The sequence below is a fragment of the Macaca thibetana genome, chromosome X, assembly GCF_024542745.1.
Source record: "Macaca thibetana thibetana isolate TM-01 chromosome X, ASM2454274v1, whole genome shotgun sequence".
Taxonomy (NCBI): Eukaryota; Metazoa; Chordata; class Mammalia; order Primates; family Cercopithecidae; genus Macaca; species Macaca thibetana.
This window is the reverse complement of record NC_065598.1, coordinates 55939954-55959659: the sequence shown is the minus strand read 5'-3', so window position 1 is coordinate 55959659 and position 19706 is coordinate 55939954. Positions and strand designations below refer to the sequence as shown.

General features: G+C 40.3%; 1 pseudogene; it reads right to left on the bottom strand.

Annotated features, from left to right (window-relative positions):
* Positions 1 to 2442: 2442 nt before the first annotated feature.
* LOC126945783 (transcriptional coactivator YAP1-like) lies at positions 2443 to 19413 on the bottom strand (annotated as a pseudogene).
* Positions 19414 to 19706: the final 293 nt, after the last annotated feature.

The window sequence follows — 19706 nt, the reverse complement described above, 5'->3', positions numbered from 1 at the left end:
CAAACTGAAATCAAGGTTTAATCTTTCTGCTGTTTTCTCAATAAAAGTCTTAGAGTCAATTATTACGAGTGATTGAGCTATGAATTATTATATACAACACAGTGATTGCACATTTTTTGAGCACTGTAAGTACTTAAAACTTCTTACTTCCAATTTTTGCACTCCTCCAAATTGAAGGGCCAAAATACTTAGATTTTTGTAATTGGGGGAAAAAAATCTATCTTTTCAATCTGAGGCTTTTCATAGCAATTTTTTCCAGGAAAAGAGATTTTGTATGTTAGAACCCCTTAAAAATAAGGGCTTATTTTAGAAACATTGAAAGACCCTTGAATCATAGAGGTGCTAGCTGGTGCCACTTTAATTTACAACCAACTATTACTTCATAGCTTATATTGCAGAGATAATTCATGCTCATTTCTTTTCCTTTAAAAATACTCTTTGGAAATCATTATTACTCCTGTAGACATGTACTTTAATTACATATCATCCTGTAAAAATAAAGATATCATCATGATTATCTCTATTTCTTTGCTTAATATAACTACCAATATACATTTATTAATCTGATCACTTTTCCAGCTAAATCATGACCTTATAGTATTCTATCCAGAGTCAATTTTAAGCATACAGAAGTAGGAGCAAGTCTTACAAGTAAGAACAATCTTGAAGGCAATATTTCAATCTGGTCTTTAATGTGTTCATTACAAATGAGAACTACAAACTAGAATTTATTTCCAAAACCAAGGTGAAGGTGAACTTTGGAAGGTAAACTTCCAAAGCTAAATGAAGGTAAACAACTACAAATCTGTCAGGCATATTATGAACCTACTCAGTGATTTTCCACCAAGACTTAAAAATTAGTCCAATATAGTCCAAGGAGGGAAAATAAAGTTATTTCTTGTTTGTACCTTTCCAATGTATCAGATATAATGTATTGTACGCCCAGAGGGCATAGAGTACTTCCCTAGGCACTATCCATAGCAACAGCCCTTTCTAGAACACGAAAATATTTCTAACATCTGCAGACTGTCCCAACCAAATTTAAACTGTGAGTGAAATATAAACTACCAGCTTTGCACACAAAGCTACCATTTTAAAAATTAGTTGGAAAGTAGGGAAACCTAAAAAAAAAAAAAGATACATTCCACTATCACACTATTATAAACATTGTGTGTGTGTGTGTGTGTGTGTGTGTGTGTGTAAAAGAGAGAGCATATAATCAAGATTAAATAATATGGTTAAAAAACAGGAAATGAAGATTTTGCCAAAACAACTACAATAACCGTCTCGAGCTACAACTATGAACAGATTTGCTAAATGATCATTTGCCTAGCTTTCAACAAAACTAACCAACCAAGCAAAAGAAAAAAAAAAACAAAAAAACAATGAAACAAAACAAAACTCACACCCACAAAATTATTCACCAAAACCTATACTAGACTATGTGGCAATAATTAATATTTTTCTATGGAAATTGTCTCACACTTTATAAGCTCTTGAAATTAAAAGTGGTCCCTCCTTTTATTTTAGGTCACTATGTGACCAATGATAACCCTAGAAGGAAAAGAAAACACTGAAAGAAAAACAGTCTTCAGCCTTGGTTCCAGTTATCTCTTCAAATCAGCATTAAGTACTTAATATCGGAATTAACATTTTTGGCTTGTCAGACCAGTAAGTCATGTTTTTACACTGACCAAAGGCAGCTGAAGAAACAATTGTTGAACAAACTGTGACATGAAGCATTTGATTTCTAAGTCAGAGTATTTACTTAAAATGATAGGTAAACTTTTTATTTTATTTATTTATTTATTTTGAGACAGAGTCTGGCTCTGCCACCCAGGCTGGAGTGCAGTGGGTGTGATTTCAGCTCACTGCAACCTCTACCTCCTGGGTTCAACCAATTCTCCTGCCTCAGCCTCCCCAGTAGCTGAGATTACAGGCGCCCACCACCAAGCCCAGCTAATTTTTGTATTTTAGTAGAGACATGGTTTCACCATGTTGGCCAAGTGGGTCTTGAACTCTTGACCTCAGGTGATCTGCCCACCTTGGCCTCCCAAAGTGCTGGGATTACAGACATGAGCCACCATGCCCAGTCAATCAGTGAACATTTAACTAAGCAAAAGGAATGGCATCCATCATCCAAACAGGCTCGCTTCCCAAGTCCCCAGAATGAATAGTAGTTATAATAGCAAAAGAAACCATTTTAAAAAAATTTTTGATTCCCTTAGGGCCAGCTGTGAAAGAGGTCAACAATATATTAACAGCAGCAATAGACAAAGAAGAGCAAAATAGTGGATGAAAGAGTCTTGCTGGACATTTGTTCGACTTTTTCTGTATTAACAGAAAACTGCAACTGGCTTACTTGGAAATTTCAGGCATATATGTCTTATTTCTTTAGATCCTTCACAGATTTAGAATTCAGCCTATCTTAGGTCTCTATCACTATGTAAGAAAGCTTTCTTTATCTAGCTTTGTAGGAGCCAAAACAGATTCCATGTCATTAAGGATGTCAGAACACAAAGCTTCCTGCAGACTTGGCATCAACTCCTCTCCTATGTTCATTCCATCTCCTTCCAGTGTTCCAAGGTCCTCATTTGTACCACTAATGGCTTCGAGGTAGTTTGGGAAATGGTTCTGTTGTGAGGGCAGAGTTCTCTGTTTGATAGTATCACCTGTATCCATCTCATCAATGCTGTTCAGGAAGTCATTGGGGATGTCAGGGACACTGTAACTGCTCATGCTTAGTCCACTGTCTGTACTCTTGTTTTGACAGTGATAGGTGCCACTGTTAAGAAAGGCATCTGAGCTATTGGTCATCATTGTTCTCAATTCCTGAGACATCTCAGGGGAAGTTACTGGATTTTGAGTCCCACCATTCTGCTCCAGTGTTGGTAACTGGCTACAGAACACTAACTCCTGCCAAGGTAGTTCTTGCTGTTTCAGTTGCACTTTCTCTTTCTCCATCTGCAATTGCTGCAGTGGAATCTGTTGCTGCTGGTTGAGGTTGCCAATATCCATGACGCCTCCTTGTGGGCTGTGGGGAGCCAGGGGTGGTGGCTGTTTCACTGGAGCACTCTGACTGATTCTCTCGTTAATGGCTTTACCAAAACGAGGGTCAAGCCTTGGGTCTAGCCAAGAGGTGGTCTTGTTCTTATAGTTTATGTAGTAAATTTCCCCATCCTGAGTCATGGCTTGTTCCCATCCATCAGGAAGAGGATCTCAGGCTGAGTTTATCATATTCTGCTGCACTCAAGGACTGGTGAGGGCTGTAACATTCATCTGAAAGAACATGGCCTTCCTGGGGTCCTGCCACTTTCTTGTCTGATCAATGTGATTTAAGAAGTATCTCTGACCAGAAGATGTCTTTGCTATCTCCCAGTCTGCTGGCAGAGGTACATCATCAGGTATCTCGAAAGACTTCCAAGATACTGAGCTGTGGGTGTGGCTGCTGGGCCACAGACTACTCTGCTGGGGTTCAGTGTCCATGAACAAACAGCTCTCAACTGCAGAGAAGCTGGAGAGGAATGAGCTCAAACATGCTGTGGAGTCAGGGCTCCTGCAGTGCTTGCATCAATACTGGCCCATACACAAATGCCAGAAGCCTTCCTCTTCCTGTCCTGGCCTGGCCCTGGCAGAAGTGAATGTGCAGAGTACTGGCAGGCATGCACATTGAGCTTGTACAGTTTCTAAAGTTTCTTTTGATATTGATTTCTGGTTTTGTTCCATTTTTGTCTGATAAGACACTTGATGCAATTTTATTTTAATTTCTTAAAACTTGTTTTATGACCTAACATACGATCTATTATGGAGAATGTTTTCTATTCTGAGTGTTTATTCTTCAGCTTTTGAATAAAGTGTTCTGTAATTATTTGTTAGTTCCATTTGGTCTAAAGTGCACTTTAATTTCAGTGTTTCTTTGTTGATTTTCTCTCTAAATGATCTTCTGTTGCCGAGCATGAGTTGTTGAAGTCCCCAATCTTTATTGTATTAGAGTCTATCTCTTCCTTTAGAGATAATAATATTTGCTTTATATACCTGTGTGCTTTAATGTTGAGTGTATACGTATTTATGATTGTTATGTCCTCTTGCTGAACTGATCCCTTTATGATTATATAATAGCCTTCTTTGTCTTCTTTTACTGTTTTTGACTTGAAGTCCATTTTATATGATGTAAGTACAGATACTCCTGCTCACTTTTGGTTTCTGTTTGCATGGAATATTGTTTTTCCTCTTTACTTTCAGTCTACATGTGTCTCTACAGGTGAGATGAGTTTCTTATAGGAATCATATAGTTGGGTCATGTTTTTACATCCATGTAGCCAGTCTATATTTTTAAATTGGGAATTTAATGTGTTTACATTCAAGGTTATTATTGATAGTTGAGGAATTATTTCTGTTCTTTGTTGATTGTTTTATGGGTTTCCTTGTATATCCTTTGATCCTTTCTTCCTTTCTTATTATTTATTATTGCTGTTTAGTGGTTTCCCGTAGTGCTATTGTTTGACTCCTTTCTTGTTCTCATTTATGTGTCTGCTCTACCAATGAGTTTTATACTTTTGTGTGTTTTCGTGATGGCCTATATCACCTGTTCACTTCCAGATGTAGAAATTCCTTAACCATTTTTTAAATAGGACCAGTGTAGTGGTAATTAATGCCCTCAGTTTTTGCTTGCCTGGGGAATAATTTATTTTGCTTTTGTGTTTTGAAGGATAGCTTTGCTAGATATAGTCTTCTTGGATGTTAGTTTTTCTTTCAACACTTTGAATATATGGTCCTATTCTCTCTTGACCTGTAAGATTTCTGCAACAAACCCAATGTCGGTTTGATGGGGATTTCCTTATATGTGACTTGACACTTATTTTGGTGTTTTAGAAATATCAGTGTCTTTGACAGTTTGACTACAGTGTGTCTTGAAGAAATATTTGTGTTGAATGTATTTGGGGGTCTTTGAGCTTCTTGTATCTGGATGTCTATATCTCTTGCAATACTTGGTAAGTGTTCAGGTATTATTTTATTAAATAGGCTTTCTATGCCCTTGCCCATCTATTCTCCTTCTGGAACACCCAAATTTGGAATACTTCTTTGCTTTATTGTGTTCCATCTCTAAAATAAGCTTTTTTCATTCTTTTTTATTCTTTTACTCTTTTTATTTGTCTGGGTTATTTCAAAAGACCTGTATTCAAGTCTAAAATTACTATATTTTGCTTAATCTGGTCTATTGTTGAAGGTCTCCATTGTATTTTTAATTTCATTTATTGATTGTTTTCAGTTCCAGGGTTTCTGTTTGATTCTTTTTAAAAGATATCTATCTCTTTATTGAATTTCTCATTTTAATCATAAATATTTCTTGTTTGCATTATTTATGTGTTCTCTTGTATATCACTGAGCTTCATTAATATTATTTTGAATTATTCTTCAGCAATTTTGTACACTTCTTTTTTGTTGAAATTCTTTGATGGAGAATTGTTGTGTTTCTTTAGAGGTGTCATTTAAAACAATATTTTAATGTTTCTTGTATCCTTACATTTTTATCTGCATGTAACAGTCATTCCTTCCAATTACATTGATTTCCTTTGTCAGAAAAGGATGTTTTCCTATAGATGTATGTGTTAGTATGTTTCCATCTCTGTCAAGGAATATCTGAGACTGAGTAATTTATAAAGAAAAACATGGCTTATTTTGGCTCACAGTTCTGCAGGCTGTATGATATAATTTGTCTGTGCCACACCCAAATCTGATCTTGAATTGTAACTCCCACAATTCCCACGTTTCATGGGAGGAACCCGATGGGAGATGATTGAATTATAGGGATGGGTCTTTCCTGGACTGTTCTTGTGATAGTGAATGAGTCTCACGAGATCTGATGGGTTTATCAGGGGTTTCCACTTTTGCTTCTTCCTCATTTTCCTCTTGCTGCCGCCGTATAAGAAGTGCCTTTCACCTCCCACCATGATTCTCAGGCCTTCTCGGCTATATAGAACTGTAAGTCCAATTAAACCTTTTTGTTCCCAGTTTCAGGTATGTCTTTATCAGCAGCATGAAAACTAACTAATACTTTATCAGCAGCATGAAAACTAACTAATACTAATACAGCATGAAAACTAACTAGAACAATTTTCAATTTTCACACTGGGCAGTAGTGAACTAATACACTGTACAAGAAACATACAGCTGGCATCTGCTTCTGGGGGATCTCAGGAAGCTTACAATCATGGTGGAATGTGAAAGAGTAGGCATATCATATAGTGAGAGTGGGAGCAAGAGATAGAGGGGAAAGATTCCACACACTTTTAAACAACAAGATGTTGTATAAACTCAGAGAAATAACTTACTCATCACCAAGAAGATGATGGATCTGCCTGCATGATTCAAACACCTCCCATCAGGTCTCACCTCCAACAGTGGAGATTACATTTCAACACATTTAGAGGGAACAGACATCCAAAACATATCATTGCACTCCTGGACCCCAAATCTCATATTTTTCTCATATTGCAAAATACAATAATCCTTTCTCAATGGTACCTCAAAGTCTTAACTTGTTCCAGCATTAATTCAAAAGTCTCAGTTCTCAAGCCCAAAGTTTCGTCTGGAGATGAGTTACTTCCAATGAGCCTGTGAGATAAGAAACACACACACACACACACAAATACACAAGTTAGTTACTTCCAAGATACAATGGTGGTACAGGCATTGAGTAAACATTCACATTCCAAAAGGGAGAAATCAGCCAAATGAAAGGGACAATAGGCCCCACATAAGTCTGAAATCCAGCAGGGCAGACATTAAATCTCTTAAAGCTTTAACATAATCCTTGACCCCATATCCCACATCCTGGTGTGAGGGATGGACTTTCAAGGCCTTGGGCAGCCCCACTCATATGGCTTTGCAGAACGTAGTCCATGTGGCTGCTCTCATGGGTTGGAGTTAAATGCTTGCAGCTTTTCTAGGCAGAAGGTGCAAGCTGCAGTCAGGTTAGCATTCTGGGATATGGAGGGCAGCAATACCCTTCCCCCAGCTCCACTAGCCAGTATCCCAGTGAGGACCCTGTGTGGGGACTGCAAGCCTATGTTTCCCAATAGCATTGCCCTAGTGGAGTCACTCTGTGGGGGTTCTTCCCCTGTGGCAGGTTTCTGCCTAGGCACCCAGGCTTTCTGATGTATCCTCTGAAATCCAGTCAGAAGCTACCAAGCCCCCCTCACTGTTGCATTCTGTGTGACCACAGACTTAATGTCACAAGGAAGCTGCAAAGATCTACAGCTTGGACCCACTGGAGCAGATGTCCAAGATCTATCTGGAGTCCTCTGAGCTGCAGCTGGAGCTGGAGCAGTTAAGATGTGGGGAACAGCGTCCCAAGGTTGAGCAGGGCAAACTTTACCTCATCTTTCTCCTTTTCAGCTTTCCACACTCTTGCAACTTCTGCCTGTTACACAGTTCCATAGGTGCTTCCACATCTTCAGGTAGTTTTATAGCAATGCCCCACTCCTCAATATCAATTTTCTATATTACATTTTTTCTTCTGTTGCTATAAAGGAATACCTAAGACTGTGTGATTTATAAAGAAAAGTAGCTTATTTGGCTCATGGTTCTGCAGGCTGTACAGGAAGTATGGCAATGGCATCTTACTTCTGGTGATGGCCTCAGGGAACTTACAATCATAGAAGAAGGTGAAGAAGCAGTAGGCATATCACATAGCAAGAGAGGGAGCAAGGGAGAGGGGCAGGTGCCACACACTTTTATACAATCAGAGCCTAAACTCAAAGCAAGAATTCACTCATCACCACAACTATTCGCAAAACCACTCATGAGGGTTCCACTCCCGTGATCTATTCTTTTCGTTTTGTATTTATTTTATTTGTTTTTTGAGATGGAGTCTCACTCTGTCACCCAGGTGTTACTCAGGCTAGAGTGCAGTGGCATTATCACTGCAACTTCTGCCTCCTGGGTTCAAGTGATTCTCCTGCCTCAGCCTCCCAAGTAGTGGGGACTACAGGTGCCTGCCACAACATCTGGCTAAATTTAGTTGTTTTTTTTTTAGGTTTTTTTTATTATTATACTTTATGTTCTAGGGTACATGTGCACAACGTGCAGGTTTGTTACATATGTATACATGTGCCATGTTGGTGTGCTGCACCCATTAACTCGTCAATTACATTAGGTATATCTCCTAATGCTATCCCTCTCGCCTCCCCCAACCTCACAACAGGCCCCGGTGTGTGATGTTCCCCACCCTGTGTCCAAGTGTTCACATTGTTCAGTTCCCACCTATGAGTGAGAACATGCGCTGCTTGGTTTTGTGTTCTTGCAATAGTTTGCTGAGAATGACAGTTTCCAGCTGGATCCATGTCGCAACAAAGGACATGAACTCATCCTTTTTTTTATGGCTGCACAGTATTCCATGGTGTATATGGGCCACATTTTCTTAATCCAGTCTATCATTGATGGACATTTGGGTTGGTTCCAAGTCTTTGCTATTGTGAATAGTGCCGCAATAAACATACGTGTGCATGTGCCTTTATAGCAGCATGATTTATAATTTTTTGGGTACATACCCAGTAATGGGATGTGTGGGTCAAATGGTATTTCTAGTTCTAGATCCTTGAGGAATCAAAACACTGTCTTCCACAATGGTTGAACTAGTTTCCAGTCCCACCAACAGTGTTAAAAGTGTTCCTATTTCTCCATATCTTCTTCAGCACCTGTTGTTTCCCGACTTTTTAATGATCACCATTCTAACTGGTGTGAGATGGTATCTCATTGTGGTTTTGATTTGCATTTCTCTGACGGCTAGTGATGATTAGCATTTGTTCATGTGTCTGTTGGCTGCATAAATGTCTTCTTTTGAGAAATGTCTGTTCATATACTTTGCCCACTTTTTGTTGGAGTTGTTTGTTTTTTTCTTGTAAATTTGTTTGGGTTCTTTGTAGGTTCTGGATATTAGCCCTTTGTCAGATGAGTAGATTGCAAAAATTTTCTCCCATTCTGTAGGTTGCCTGTTCACTCTGATGGTAGTTTCTTCTGCTGTGCAGAAGCTCTTTCATTTAATTAGATCCCATTTGTCAATTTTGGCTTTTGTTGCCATTGCTTTTGGTGTTTTATATATGAAGTCCTTACCCATGCCTATGTCCTAAATGGTATTGCCTAGGTTTTCTTCTAGGGTTTTTATGGTTTTAGGTCTAACATTTAAGTCTCTAATCCATCTTGAATTAATTTTTGTATAAAGTGTAAGGAAGGGATCCAGTTTCAGCTTTCTACTTATGGCTAGCCAGTTTTCCCAGCACCATTTACGAAATAGGGAATCCTTTCCCCACGTCTTGTTTTTGTCAGGTTTGTCAAAGATCAAATGGTTGTAGATGTGTGGTATTTCTGTGGGCTCTGTTCTGTTCCATTGGTCTATATCTTTGTTTTGGTACCAGTACCATGCTGTTTTGGTTACTGTAGCCTTGTAGCATAGTTTGAAGTCAGGTAGCATGATGCCTCCAGCTTTGTTCTTTTGGCTTAGGATTGTCTTGGCAATGCGGGCTCTTTTATGGTTCCTTATGAACTTTAAAGTATTTTTTTTCCAATTCTGTGAAGAAAGTCATTGGTAGCTTAATGGGGATGCCATTGAATCTATAAATTACCTTGGGCAGTATGGCCATATTCATGACATTGATTCTTCCTATCCATGAGCATGGAACGTTCTTCCATTTCTTTGTGTCCTCTTTTATTTCATTGAGCAGTGGTTTGTAGTTCTCCTCGAAGAAGTCCTTCACATCCCTTGTAAGTTGGATTCATAGGTATTTTATTCTCTTTGAAGCAATTGTGAATGGGGGTTCACTCATGATTTTGCTCTTTGTTTGTCTGTTATTGGTGTATAAGAATGCTTGTGATTTTTGCACATTGATTTTGTGTCCTGAGACTGCTGAAGTTGCTTATCAGCTTAAGGAGATTTTGGACCAAGACAATGGGGTTTTCTAAATATACAACCATGTCATCTGCAAGCAGGGATCATTTGACTTCCTCTTTTCCTAATCGAATACCCTTTATTTATTTCCTTTACCTGATTGCCCTGTCCAGAACTTCCAACACTGTGTTGAATAGGAGTGATGAGAGAGGGCATCTCTGTCTTGTGCCAGTTTTCAAGGGGAATGCTTCCAGTTTTTGCCCATTCAGTATGATATTGGCTGTGAGTTTGTCATAAATAGCTCTTATTATTTTGAGATTCGTTCCATCAATACCGAATTTATTGAGAGTTTTTAGCATGAAGGGCTGTTGAATTTTGTCAAAGGCCCTTTCTGCATCTATTGAGATAATCATGTGGTTTTTGTCTTTGGTTCTGTTTATATGCTGGATTATGTTTATTGATTTGCATATGTTGAACCAGCCTTGCATCCCAGGGATGAAGCCCACTTGATCATGGTGGATAAGCTTTTTGATGTGCTGCTGGATTTGGTTTGCCAGTATTTTATTGAGGATGCTTCCATCGATGTTCATCAGGGATATTGGTCTAAAATTCTCTTTTTTGTTGTTGTTGTCTCTGCCAGGCTTTGGTATCAGGATGATGTTGGCCTCATAAAATGAGTTAGGGAGGATTCCCTCTTTTTCTATTGATTGGAATAATTTCAGAAGGAATGGTACCAACTCCTCCTTGTACCTCTAGTAGAATTCGGCTGTGAATCTGTCTGCTCCTGGACTTTTTTTGGTTGGTAGACTATTAATTATTGCCTCAATTTCAGAGCCTGCTATTGGTCTTTTCAGGGATTCAACTTCTTTCTGGTTTAGTCTTGGGAGGGTGTATGTGTCCAGGAATTTATCCATTTCTTCTAGATTTTCTAGTTTATTTGCATAGAGGTGTTTATAGTATTCTCTGATGGTAGTTTGTATTTCTGTGGGGTCAGTGGTGATATCCCCTTTATCATTTTTATTGCATCTATCTGATTCTTCTCTCTTTTCTTCTTTGTTAGTCTTGCCAGGGGTCTATCAATTTTGTTGATATTTTCAAAAAACCAAGCGCTGGATTCATTGATTTTTTGAAGATTTTTTTATGTCTCTATCTCCTTCGGTTCTGCTCTGATCTTGGTTGTTTCTTGCCTTCTGCTAGCTTTTGAATGTGTTTGCTCTTGCTTCTCTAGTTCTTTTAATTATGATGTTAAGGTGTCAATTTAGATCTTTCCAGCTTTCTCTTGTGGGCATTTAGTGCTATAAATTTCCCTCTATACACTGCTTTAAATGTGTACCAGAGACTCTGGTATGTTGTGTCTTTGTTCTCATTGGTTTCAAAGAACATCTTTATTTCTGCCTTCATTTTGCTATATACCCAGTAGTCATTCAGGAGCAGGTTGTTCAGTTTCCATGTAGTTGAGCGGTTTTGATTGAGTTTCTTAATCCTGAGTTCTAGTTTGATTGCACTGTGGTGAGAGACAGTTTGTTATAATTTCTGTTTTTTTACATTTGCTGAGGAGTGCTTTACTTCCAACTATGTGGTAAATTTTGGAATAAGTGTGAAGTGGTGCTGAGAAGAATGTATATTCTATTGATTTCGGGTGGAGAGTTCAGTAGATGTCTATTAGGTCCTCTTGGTGCAGAATTGAGTTCAATTCCTGGATATCCTTGTTAACTTTCTGTCTCATTGATCTGTCTAATAGTTGACAGTGGGGTGTTGAAGTCTCCCATTATTATTGTGTGGGAATCTAAGTCTCTTTGTAAGTCTCTAAGGACTTGCTTTATGAATCTGGGTGCTCCTGTAGTGGGTGCATATATATTTAGGATAGTTAGCTCTTCTTGTTGAATTGATCCCTTTACCATTATGTAATGGCCTTCTTTGTCTCTTTTGATCTTTGGTGGTTTAAAGTCTGTTTTATTGGCCGGGCGCGGTGGCTCACGCCTGTAATCCCAGCACTTCGGGAGGCCGAGGCGGGCGGATCACAAGGTCAGGAGATTGAGACCACAGTGAAACCTCATCTCTACTAAAAATACAAAAAATTAGCCGGGCACAGTGGCAGACGCCTGTAGTCCCAGCTACTCAGGAGGCTGAGGCAGGAGAATGGCGTGAACCCAGGAGGCGGAGCTTGCAGTGAGCCGAGATCGTGTCACTGCACTCCAGCCTGGGGGACAGAGCAAGACTCCGTCTCAAAAAAAATAAAAATAAAAATAAAATAAAGTCTGTTTTATCAGAGACTAGGATTGCACCCCCTGCCTTTTTTTGTTTTCCATTTGCTTGGTAGATCTTCCTCCATCCCTTTATTTTGAGCCTATGTGTGTCTCTGCATGTGAGATGGGTCTGCACACTGATGGGTCTTGACTCTATCCAATTTGCCAGTCTGTGTCTTTTAATTGGAGCATTTAGCCCATTTACTTTTAAGGTTAATATTGTTATGTGTGAACTTGATCCTGTCATTATGATATTAGCTGGTTATTTTGCTCATTAGTTGATGCAGTTTCTTCCTAGCATCAAAGGTCTTTAGATTTTGGCATGTTTTTTCAGTGGCTGGTACCGGTTGTTACTTTCCATGTTTAGTGCTTCCTTCAGGAGCTCTTGCAGGGCAGGCCTGGTGGTGACAAAATCTCTAAGCATATGCTTGTCTGTAAAGGATTTTATTTCTCCTTCACTTATGAAACTTAGTTTGGCTGGATATGAAATTCTGGGTTGAAAATTCTTTTCTTTAAGAATGTTGGATATTGGCCCCCGCTCTCTTCTGGCTTGGAGAGTTTCTGCAGAGAGATCCATTGTTAGTCTGATGGGCTTCCCTTTGTGGGTAACCCAACCTTTCTCTCTGGCTGCCCTTAACATTTTATCCTTCATTTCATCTTTGGTGAATCTGACAATTATATGTCTTGGAGTTGCTCTTCTCCAGGTGTATCTTTGTGGAGTTCTCTGTATTTCCTGAATTTGAATGTTGGCCTGCCTTGCTAGGTTGGGGAAGTTCTCCTGTATAATATCCTGCAGAGTGTTTGCCAACTTGGTTCCATTCTCCCCATCACTTTCAGGTACACTAATCAGATGTAGATTTGGTCTTTTCACATAGTCCCATATTTCTTGGAGGCTTTGTTCATTTCTTTTTACTCTTTTTTCTCTACGCTTCTCTTCTTGCTCCATTTCATTCATTTGATCTTCAATCACTGATACCCTTTCTTCCATTTGATTGAGTCAGTTACTGAAGCTTGTGCATTGGTCACGTAGTTTTCACGTCATGGTTTTCATCTCTATCAGGTTGTTTAAGGACTTCTCTACATTGGTTATTCTAGTTAGCCATTCCTCTAATCTTTTTTCAAGGTTTTTAGTTTTTTGCGCTGGGTTCGTACTTCCTCCTTTAGCTTGGAGAAGTTTGATCACCTGAAGCCTTCTTCGCTCAGCTTGTCAAAGTCATTCTCCGTCCAGCTTTGCTCTATTGCTGGCAAGGAGTTGCGTTCCTTTGGAAGGGGAAATGCCCTCTGATTTTTAGAATTTTCAGCTTTTCTGCTCTGTTTTTTCCCATCTTTGTGGTTTTATCTACCTTTGGCATTCGATGATGTTGACATACAGATGGGGTTTTGGTGTGGATGTCCTTTGTGTTTGTTAGTTTTCCTTCTAACAGTCAGGACCCTCAGCTGCAGGTCTGTTGGATTTTGCTGGAGGTCCACTCCAGACCCTGTTTGCCTGGGTATCAGCAGCGGAGGCTTTAGAAGAGGGAATATTGCTGAACAGCAAATGTTGCTGACTGATCATTCCTCTGGAAGCTTCGTCTCAGAGGTGTACTGGCTGTATGAGGTGTGAAGTGTCAGTCTGCCCCTAATGGGAGATGTCTCCCAGTTAGGCTACTCGGGGGTCAGGGACCCACTTGAGCAGGCAGTCTGTCCATTCTCAGATCTCAAACTCCATGCTGAGAGAACCACTACTCTCTTCAAAGCTGTCAGACAGGGACATTTACATCTGCAGAGAGTTCTGCTGCCTTTTGTTTGGCTATGCCCTGTCCCCAGAGGTGGAGTCTTCAGAGGCAGGCAGGCTTCCTTGAGCTGTGGTGGGCTCCACCCACTTTGAGCTTCCTGGCCTCTTTGTTTACCTACTTAAGCCTCAGCAATGGTGGGCGCCCCTCCCCCAACATTGCTGCCTTCTTGCAGTTAGATCTCAGACTGCTGTGCTAGAAATGAAGGAGGCTACATGGGCGTGGGACCCTCTGAGCCAGGTGTGGGATATAATCTCCTGGTGTGCCATTTCCTAAGACCCTTGGTAAAGTGGAGTATTAGGGTGGGAGTGACCCGATTTTCCAGGTGTTGTGTGTCACAGTTTCCCTTGGCTAGGAACAGGAATTCCCTTCCCCATTGCACTTCCCGGGTGAGGCAATGCCTCGCCCTGCTTCAACTCTCACTCTTTGGGCTGCACCCACTGCCCTGTACCCACAGTCTGACATGCCTCAGTGAGATGAACCTGGTACCTCAGTTGGAAATGCAGAAATCACTTGTCTTCTGTGTCACTCATGCTGGCAGCTGGAGGCTGGAGCTGTTCCTATTCGACCATGTTGGCACCACACTCCCATCATTTTTTGTATTTTTAGTAGAGACGGGGTTCACCATGTTGGCCAGGCTGGTCTCAAACTCCTCACCTCAAGTGATCTGCCCACCTCAGCCTCCCAAAGTGCTAGGATTACAGGTGTGAGCCACTGCACCTGGCTGACCTGCATGATCTAAGCACTACCCACCATTCTTCATCTCCAACACTGAGGATTACATTAGAACATGAAATTTGGAGGGGACAATTATACAAACCATATCAATGTATCTATAGTGTTGATTGGGTAAGGCACTTAGGCTTTGATTCTGGATGAACACAGTGGTAGAGTCTTCATATAATTTCTTTGGCTATAATCAGTGTCAGTGTTGTCTGTGAGTTCCTCAGAGTACCACAGGATTCAGGCTGTGGCTGTTAGTGGAGTATGTAGTGAGGCTTGGTTTGGGATGGGGTTGCCAGGTGGTGGACCTACCCTCAGGCTCCACTCGTTGAGGTGATGGGCCAGGTGTGATAGTCCTTGGACTCCTCTGTGGTATATGTGGGCACTGGTGGTAGAAGGTGTTTGTAAGCCAGTCACTGTGCCTTCATGTGTTTTACCTGGGTGCCAACAATGGCAGCAGTTGACCTAGTAAGCAGATGTGTCCTTGGTCCTCTGGGTTTCCTGCATGGCATCAGTGATGGCAGTAGCAGCTGTGGGCCTACCCTCAGACCCCCAGGCAGCATGAATAGGCACCAGAATTGGCAGTACTGAAATTGGGGAGGAGCAGTCCTCAGGCCTCTAGGTGGCACATAAACCTGGGTGCTGGTGGTGGCAGGCTGGGCACATCCATCCTTAGAATCATGAAAGGTGTATGTAAATACTGGGATTGTTAGTGGGGCAGGTCCATCCCTAGACCCCTATATGATATGTGCAGGTGCCAATAGACTAGCTGGGCCTGTCTTCAGGCCCCTTAAAGGCATGCATAGATGCAGAGTTTGGTGTGTAGAGTGAGTCGCTCCCCAGGTTTCTGGACAGTGTCTTTGAGCACCAGCAGCATTGGCAGTGAGTAGAGTGGGTATGGTCAATAGAAGGCACTCTGGGTTGATCCACTGGCCACCAGATGATGTATATGAGTGCTGGTGGCAACAGCAGGTGCAGGTCTGTAGTCAGGCTCCTCAATGGTCTGCATAATTGCTAGCTGTTGCAGATGGGGCATATCAATCCCTAGGCCTCTGCATGGCATTCACCACCCATTTTTCAGGGTTTAGGACACTGTGTGGGCTAGAGTGTTGGGAGCCCTTCTGCATCACTGGGCCCAGTTGGTGTCACAATATTGCAGCCCTCTCTATGAGCATGCAGAGATGTCAGAGGGTTTCCATGGATGCACAGGTGGCTGTTGGGCTTCAGGACAGAATGCAGTCTGGTTGGAAGTGGGCTTTTAAAATGACATGATGCAGCTGTTTGGGTTTCAGGGGTTGTTTAGGACCCAGTGCAAAGTCCCTCTCTGGAAAATGGCATTGCATGGACTCCAGGAATCTCCCGATCCTTATATCAGTGCTTGTGAGGGCCAGTGGGCTCTTCTTGGCTAGCATTGCAGTATTCCATGGTGGGAATGTGGGCTGCTGGGCAGCTCTCTTTTATCTTTCCTTGTGCTGGGAAGTTCTTCCTGGCTTTGAGGTAATCTTGATCAGGCCAGTTGCTTCACTTTCTTCTCCTTCTGTACCTCAGAGGTTCCCTGTCAGTTCCCTACTACATTTGAATGTAAACTCTGGGATGCTGCATTCCATATGTGATTTTTAACTCACTACTTTGTTCTTTTTTTGTGGAGGAGGCGAGTGATGGGTGCCTCTAGTCAGCCATAGTACCAATTCGGGTCTTATCATGGTTTTAATTTGTATTTCCCTGATAAATAGTAATGTTGAGATTGTAAAAACAAACCTGTTGACCATTTATGGTTTTTTTTTAATAGTCGGAGTATCACTCTGTACCCCAGGCTGGAGTGCAGTGGTGTGATCTCAGGTAGCAACCTCCGCCTCCCAGGTTCAAGCGATTCTCCTGCCTCAGCCTCCCTACTAGCTGGGACTACAGGCATGCGCCAAAACACCCGGCTAATTCTTGTATTTGTAGTAGAGACAGGGTTTCATCATATTGGCCAGGCTGGTCTTGAACTCCTGACCTCGTGACCCGCCCGCCTTGTCTTCCCAAAGTGTTGGGATTACAGGCCTAAGCCACCGCGCCTGGACTATCATTTTTTATCTATTCAGATTTTCTATTTCTTCATGATTTAATACTGGTAGGTTATATGTTTCTAAGAATATATTCATTTTCGCTGGTTACTCAATTTGCTAGTGCATGATTGTTCATAGTAGTATCACAAGAACCTTTGTATTTCTGTTCACACTTGTAATACCTCTGTTACTTATGATTTTATTTATTTGTGTGCTCTCTTTTTCAATGGTTTCAGTCAAAGTTTTGTTGATTTTCTTTATCTTTTCAAAAAACAAACTCATGGTTTTGCTGACCTGATTGTGTATGATTTTTCTAGTCTGTAACTATATGTGTTTTGCTTTTTATTTTCTTTCTTCTACTAAATTACTTTAATCTGGCCTTTTCCCCAAGTTATTTGAGATGTTGTTTATGTGATATTATTTTTTCTTAATGTGGCTCCTCATAAGTTTTGGAATGTTTTGATTTCCCTTTTGTTATCTACTATAACCACATTTTTTTTTTTTTTGAGATGGAGTCTCACTGTATTGCCCAGGCTTGAGTGCAGCAGTGTGATCTTGGCTCACTGCAAGCTCCACCTCCTGGGTTCATGCCATTCTCCGGCCTCAGCCCCCCAAGTAACTGGGACTACAGGTGCCTGCCACCACACCCAGCTACTTTTTTGTATCTTTGGTAGAGATGGGGTTTCACTGTGTTAGCCAGGATGGTCTCGATCTCCTGACCTCGTGATCCACCCACCTTGGCTTCCCAAAGTGCTGGGATTACAGGCATGAGCCACCGCATCTGGCCTCCTGTGACCACTTTTGAATGTGTATTCTGCTGCCTCTGGGTGGAATGTTCTGATATATTGATACATCTGTTAAACTCACTTGGTTTAGTGTTCAAGTCCAACATTTTCTTATGATTTTCTATTTGAATGATGTATTAAATTATGTTTTTAAAAAATTTATTTAGCCATTGTATGTCCTTTGATTAGAGCACTTAATCCATTTACATTCAACTTAATTATTCATATGTAAAAAGTATCCTGTTCCATTTTTTTGTTTTCTGGTTTTGCTAATCTTTCATTCTTTTTTTCTCTGTTGCTGTCTTCCTTTGTGATTAGGTGATTTTCTGTAGTCTTATGCTTTGATTTATTACTTTTTATCTTTTGTATATGTACTACAGGTTTTTGCTTTGTGAGTATCATAAGGTTTATATAGAACAACTTACAACAGTCTATTTTAAGCTGATAACAAAATAAATTTGATCACATAAAAAATTCAACACCTTTACTTCACATTTAAAAATTTAACACTTTTGATGTCTATATGTATGTGTGTGTATGTGTGTGTGTGTGTATGTGTATATATATATATATACACATATATATATATATATCCTTTTAGATCATCTATCCATTAACAGTTTATCCATAATCGAAGCCATTATTTTTAATAGTTTAATTTTTAACCCTTATACTATACAAAGAAGCAATTTCCCCACCACCATTATTACAGTATTAGAGTATTCTAAATATGACTTTGTAATTTTATCAATGAGCTTTATATTTCATATATTTTTGTTTTGCTAATTAGCATCCTTTTCTTCAACTTGACAAACTCTCTTTAGCATTTATTTTAACACAGGTCTGGTGGTTAAAACAACAACAACAACAAAAAAACTCCCTCAGCTTTTGTTTGTATGGGGAAGTGGTTTTTTTTGTTGCTGTTGTTTTTTCTTTATTTCTGGATGATCTCGCCAGGTACAGTATTTTGGGTTGACAGTGTATTCTTTCAACACTTTGAATATGCGATCCTACTCTATCCTGGACCATAAGGTTACTACTGAGAAGTATATTGCTAACCTTATTGGAACTGTTTTAAGTGATTTGCTTTTTTCCCTTTTGTTGCTTTCAGGATTTTTCTTTGTCTTTGACTTTTGAGTTTAATTATGTCTTGGTGTAATCTTCTTTTGATTAAATGTGACTGGAGAGCTTGGGTCTTCCCATACCTAGACATTCAGATCTTCCCCCAGAATTGGAAAGCTTTCTGGTTTTTTAAAAATAAGATTTTTAATCCCTTGTCTCATTTATCTTGCTCTTTTTTTTAGAACACATGCTTTACTCTTTTGAGGTTGTCACATATATCCCATTTGCATTTTTTTCATTTAAAAAAATTCTTTCTTCTCTTTTTCCCTTTGGTTGTATATCTTCCAATAACCTATCTTCAAGTTTGCTGATTCTTTCTTCTATTTGATCAGTTCTGCTGCTGATGCTACTCTATTTGCATTTCATTCATTGTATTTTTCAACTCAAGAATTTTTGACTTTTAAAAATAATTTTAATGTCTCTCTTAAATTTTTTATTTTCATTGTTTACTTCTTTTCTGACTTCATTGAATTATTTTTTCTGTGTATTGTTGACATTCGCAGAGTTTCTCAAAAGAATTATTTTGGATTATTTGTCAGGCAGTTCACATATCTCCCCATTTTGGGGACTTTTCTACTGGAAAATTTTTGTATTCTTTTGGTGGTGTTACATCTCAGTTTTAAATGTTTCTTGTTGCCATATATTAATATCCACACATTTGAATAAGTGGGTAATTATTTCAGTCTTTGCAGACTGACTTTTTCTGAGAAAACTTTTACCAGTCAGCCTACCTGGTGATATGAGACTGCCATCCAGTGTGGACTTGATGCTGAAATCCTTGGGTAACCTGGTCTGGGTCAGCATGTGAGAGGCCCTGGCATCCGAGTCCATGGGGTTTGGCCTGGGAGTTATGGAACTTGGATCTACCAGGAGAAACCAGCTAATTCGGTCTGCAGTAGTGGGCCTAGACCTTGTATCCAGGAGGGTGGGCCTGGGGCCTTTGTCTTATATCCACAGGGGCCAGTTCAAAGCCTAGGTCCACAGGGGCTTACCTGGCATAAGAGTGGGCCTTGAGCCTGCGTTTGTAGAGGCCAGCCAGGAACTAAGCTAGGGCTGGGCCTGGCCCTTGGGTCTACTGAAAAAGGTCTGGAGCCTCACTCCATAGGGGCAGTCCTGGGACACGG